This window comes from Macaca fascicularis, chromosome 8 (genome assembly GCF_037993035.2).
Source record: "Macaca fascicularis isolate 582-1 chromosome 8, T2T-MFA8v1.1".
In the NCBI taxonomy this organism is placed as follows: Eukaryota; Metazoa; Chordata; class Mammalia; order Primates; family Cercopithecidae; genus Macaca; species Macaca fascicularis.
The window spans coordinates 37,670,358-37,676,587 of NC_088382.1; positions in this window are offsets into that span (position 1 = coordinate 37,670,358).

The following is a 6,230-nucleotide window of genomic DNA, read 5'->3' on the forward strand; positions in this document are numbered from 1 at the left end:
AGTCCTGATAAGAAACGTTTAGTGTTTTTCCTTAATAAATTATTATTTTGAAAGTCTCTTTCCAGCCTTCCTGAGGTATTCAATTTGTGAATATTTTATTCTATAAAGATCTTTAAAATAGTCACGTATATTTCTTCTCATCAATTTAAAAAAAATTTTTTTTTTTTTCATTGTGTTGAGGGGAAAATTTCACAAAAATTCTAGCTGCCCAAAGTTTTCTGATCCAATAAAGTTGGTAGCATGGACCCTGTAGAAAGTTATTTTCTGACTTAATTTTATAACATAGAGTTAGAAAGGCATTTTTTTCCTGAAACCATTGTGGCTTTGACTCAACTCTTGACATCATTTTTGGTTGAAATACTCCTAGATAAAAATATACTGTGATTTCTCACAAAAGATTAGGAGAGAAGAGATGTAAGAACAATATCCTTGAGCTAGTATTCTAACCTTAGGCAAAGTATCAGAGTATTATTGGTAAAATTAAGTTTAAGCTTTTTATCATGTTAGAAAAGCACATAAAACAGTTAAGAAAGGCAATGGTGTCATTAATTTTTCTATCCTCCCATCTGCTTAACTCTCTATATCTACCTTCAGGTACACATATAAACACATACACATCTTTTAAAGAGCAAGGTGAAATTAGAAAGATGTGGGAAACTGTAGAAAATGATGTACCAGATGGCAGGAGCTATGGAGGAGACAAGTTCTCTCACCTTCAGCGGTGAGATTACATGTGTCAACAAATCTCCAACACATATACTTAAAAAAAAATGTAGCACTGTATATAGACTTTTGAATATGGGAAATAAAATTTCACTCTAATTAAGATGAGAAATAGTCATTACCCATTTGGACTTGTTCCAGTTCTCACAAGGGCAAATTCCTAAACTGCCATTTTCTTTTCCCATTATAGATTCTGGCACCAGGGCAAGATATTAGGATTTTAATACCTTAATATATTCTATGAAATATACTAGTGTACTTTACTATTTTGACCTTTTGGCACATCATATTTTGATTCGGATGGCCATTTCACTCTTTACTCTCAAGCTCAGGGAGGCCATAAAGACCAAAATGAATGGATTGACTATAGCTAGTCACAATACAGAATACTGAAAAGGTCATTGTATCTCATCGACTCTGCTATTATTCATGGAATATACAGGATCTTAAATATTTGATACTGTAGTCTTGTGACAAAGAAATCCAGGAGAAAGCGGGACCAAATATCACTTCTCATGGCAAAATTGCACCATAATTCAGGAATAAGAAATAGCAGAAGCCTAGTAAAAGGGGAAAATCAATCATTTGCACTTCTTTTCCTCCCTTTCTTTTTGGTAAAATATATCTATGAGCACGTGCTTTCAAAAAGTAAAGGAGGCATAAAAGTAATCTGAAAATGTTAAAGGAATAGATTGACATAAACAGAATTTAGGAATTTGGATTTCTGGTAGCATTTTCCAAGAGTTTCTAGGTCAGATTTGCTTCTATTCTGTAGAAGAGATTACGTGGCTATACACAGCTAAAATAAATATAAGGAAATTTACCCAATTTAAGGCATTAGCATGGAATGCCTAAATAACATTTTCTCTACTAGAAATTTTAAAATATGTTTTTTCATCCACTTATAATATTAAGTAGCCAGAGGAGTTCCAGGTTCCTCATCCACAGATAGAAAATAAGCTCCTAGGTGGTGCCTTAACCGCCATGTCTTATAGAGCTGTATTTGTTGATGCTGATATTTTGTATTGATTGACTCAAATAAAATCAACCATAAAAATTAAAGGAACAGTGGGTCAAACTGATCAGCTATAAAGAGCCAATTCATCAAGAAGAAATACGTGTCACCAAAGAAAAATTTTGACAAAAAGCTCAATCTCACTAGTAATTCTTTAAATGCAATTTAAGCATCAATTATATTAATTTTCAACTATCTATAATAGAAGAGTAAAAAAAGATTAAAAAACAACACTGTTTGTGAGAGTTAGAAAAAATGATATTAATATTTCTTAGGAAAATATATTGATAAATCCTACTTGGAGGGCACTGCTATTCAAATGCATTTAAAATGTGCATAGCTTTAATTCAGCAATCCACTTCTGTATTTATCCTAAGGAATAAACTAGATGTGTGCAATGAGTTATCTTTAAGATAATTAGAGCGATAATAATAGTGAAACACAATGATATTAACACTTGTAAAATACTGAAGACAACAGGAGATTAAATAAATTGCATTCTCTTTATATTATTTAACTTCAGAAAAATCTTAAGGACTTAGAAAATGTTCATATGTTGTAAATGAGAAAATCTAAGTAGCAATTTAATATCTTGAATATGTTTCCAATTGGTAAAGTGTATGTATGTGTATGCATGTAGAGGTGTATTATTGTATTAAAATCTATTGGTAATTTTAACAATGATTGAGTCTAGGTAAGTATGTGATGATCAAAATGGGTAATTTTGTGTGAGTGTTCATGTGTGTGTGCATATATATAGAAAAAAGTTTTGGAGAACAAACATCGAAATGTGAGTAGTAGTTAATTCTGAGACATAAAATTATAATTATGGGCAATTTTTGTATGTGATGTGTTTGTGTCTACTTTTCTGAATTTTCTCAATATTCTATAATCAATATGTATGGCTGCTTTAAAAACTGAAGAAAATATCACTTAAAAAAAAAGAAAAAGAAGCCAGGAGAAATGTATTCAAATGGTGATAAGAAATCAGAGAGCTCTGAGTTACAGTGATACTTCAGAGAAACATCGGAAGATTCTCTGAGCAAATACATTGCTCCTTTGTAAACTGTCATGTCTTTACTTAGGACTAATTTCCTGGGGCGTGGGGAGGGGGGTGTGAGCAGTGAGGGAAGCTACACATAAAAAAACTAAAAAATTGGGAGAAAAAATTCACTGGTTGTTGCAATACTACAGTTAATTAAATGTTTAGCCCTTCTAAAGTTTCTACCAGAGATGGACTAGGGAATATGACACAGCCTGAATGTGAGGGTTTAGTGCTTACTAAGCCACTAAGTCACATAATTCATGACTAACAACATGTACTTCTCTTTCACAAATTGTATAAACATCATACACAGCAGACCTTTCAAAATATTTTTTCAAAATAGACCTTTCAAAATCATTCTATTTTGAAAAAAGATTCTACCTTGCCAAGAATCTCTCTAAATTCTCAGAAAATTAGTCTGAGCCCCAGAAGTATGGTTTAGATTCTACTGATGTCAGGAGAAAACTTAGCCACTTATTGCTTGATATACTTTAGTTTCTAGTGCCTTAGCAAATATTTGAATTTGGTTAGATTCGTTCAATTGTGGGGCATTTACCAGCAAAACATTTTTATTTATTTCTAAGCCACGAACTGATAGGATAAAAAATTCTATCTCATAGAACCCTCTTTGAATTATGAAAATAACAGTACTTTGGGATACGTGACCCTATCTTGATTTTATTTTGTGGAATACAATGATACACTCCAAATATCAAGAAGAAATTCATGCTACTGATTTTATTTTTCAGAATATGATGCATTAATTTGTATTTTGTTCCTGATATTTTTTTCCTCTTATCATTTTTTAAAAGCTAGCCTTGACAGAAGCTTCTCACAGACAACCTCTCATCAGCATTTGAAATTATGTAGGGGGAAGCCCCAGAGAGAGGTAAGTAATTTAAAAGGCAGCAAAAGAGAGAATTCTTTCGTTTTCAATGAAGTAGAGACCTTTTTTTTTTTTGAGACAGAATCTCGCCCTGTAGCCCAGGCTGGAGTGCAGTGGCACAATCTCGGCTCACTGCAGCCTCCACCTCCTGAGTTCAAGTGATTCTCCTGCCTCAGCCTCCCAAGTGGCTGGGACGACAGACACATGCCACCACACCCGGCTATTTTTTTTTTTGGTAGAAACAGGGTTTCACTATGTTGGCCAGGCTGGTCTTGAACTCCTGACCTCAAGTGATTCATCCATGGCAGCCTCCCAACAATGAGAGGTTTATACAACCCTAGATCATAGGATATAGACAACCTACTTCCTGGCCATTCCCTGGTATCTGAGGGAGAATGACATTTAGGCACCGGGGCTCCCAGTCCTGGCAAATATCTTTCTCGTCTAGGGAGGCAGAGAAACCACAGAACCATCAGACTTGAAAGAAATGATATGGACCTCAGTCTTTTTAGAATTCTCAATTTGGTTCGCTATCTCTCAAACCTTTGCCCATCCCTTGGGGAAGAGGGCAGATGGTATAGGAATCAGGTTACCGAGTCGTTTGCCAGTTTTTCAGAATGGAAATTGGAGTCAAATAGGATTTGCTTTAAAGGGGAAAAATGTGATTTTTAAAAATGTATCTAAATTTGGGTTGCAAATTTATATTGGGTATAGAAGTCTGGGAAATATATACAATCTAATAAACTGCTAGATGAAAATCTTAGGTTATTTTTGCATTACCATATACTCTTTTCAATACTCCAAAATGCTTTCCCATACCTTAATTCCTTTGTATTTTCTGCATTCCTCAACTTTCTTAAACTGTAATGAATATGAAGTTATTCTTAGGAGCACGTGAAACGTACACTTCCTTTATGATACTTTCTTGCCCCTTCTGGATAGACCAATTTATTTCTGCCTCTGAGCACAATTCTACGTGGTAGATCCAATTCATATAGATGGATCATAATATGTTAGAGTATTTCCACATTAGGCTGTGATATTTTTAGGTTAGGGTGGGCAATATAATCATCTTATTTTTTGAGCCCCTACTAGGTACCAGGGACATAAAGCAATAAAGATACTTTACATGGTTTAAAATGTTGCACAATCAATATGTATTAGAGTAAGAGATACCTAAAGATATCATCTAGTACATCTTCTTTTTTTGTAGATGAGGAAACTGAGTCACAGAAAACTTCTATTGCTTAAAACAATGGTCCTCAAATTTTATATTAAGCCCAATATCTGGGGTGCTTGTAATACAAAGAGTTCTGGATCCTACCCCTAGTTGCTGATGCTATAGGTCTAGGGACTGAGAATTTGCATTTGATACTGCTGGCGGGGAACATATTTAGAAACACCAAGCTAATGCCACACTGGTCATTCAGTGGCAAGACTAGGATCCAAGTTTCCTGAGTTTACTACACTGAGGTTGCTTGTGATAGTTATTCATTACAACATTCTTTATTCATGACAATTATGTGACCACACGTAAATAACAAAAATACCATGAGAAATTGCTGGGTTTTAGAATTGCATTTAATAAATGAAAAATCCAGGCAAAAATGGAGGTAAAAGTCTGCCCTCACCCCTTTTAGGGATATTCTTTGGTTCAGAAGCAGCTGACCGGTTTGCTTCTCTGGGAATTATGGACAGACCTGCTTCCACTTCTCTCTGGCCATATCTTACTGATATTAATTCAGCATCTTTTTTCTTAGATTTTTCTCAAAGCCTTTGTAAAGCCCCCAAGTTTCTCTTTCCTGACCTACTGTCTCAGAGATGGAGAGTGAGGCTTAGGCTCCTGACAGTCTTTTTCCACCTTCCTCCCATGCACAGGATTTAGGAAAGCTGTCTGTTTACTTCCTCCTATCTGGTGCTCTGGGAAAGAACAGCCATCAGAAACAAGCACGTTTCTAACATTTAAAGACAAACCAATACTAGTTTCATTTTCTGTGTAGATCAAGACTGAATGCTAACGTATAATTACTCCCTGCCAGGCCATACAGCACAAGCTGGTATTTGATGGATCCAGGGAGTCAAAAAGCAATAATGTTTTAACACTTACATAAAACCACCTTTTGTTTAATAGGAATAAATAATGTTCCAATCATAGTAATGCCAACTCTCTGAACACAGAGCTGTAGCATCTAATGAGATGGGACCTCCAGATGTGAGGTGGGTACAACAGCATCAAGCACGCAACAGAGCAGCAGGAAAGAATCAATCCCAGGTACCACTAAGGAAAATCACTGAAGAAAACACCATAGAATTAATGCTTTATGATTCATAAATAAATACCCTGATAGTGTTTTGAAATTAGGGACAGGTGATAACAAATTTTCAAAATAGAACTCCAATAGTCATTCAGAGCTCCTGAAAGTAAAACTTAACTAATCAGACCAAAATATAAGAAACAGCAGAGCAAAGAAAAAAAGCAAACATTATAAAATCTTCCATCTCCATGTTTCTACAATTTTTCCACACTCCCCACATGTCTAGTTCTCTCGAAATTATGGAAC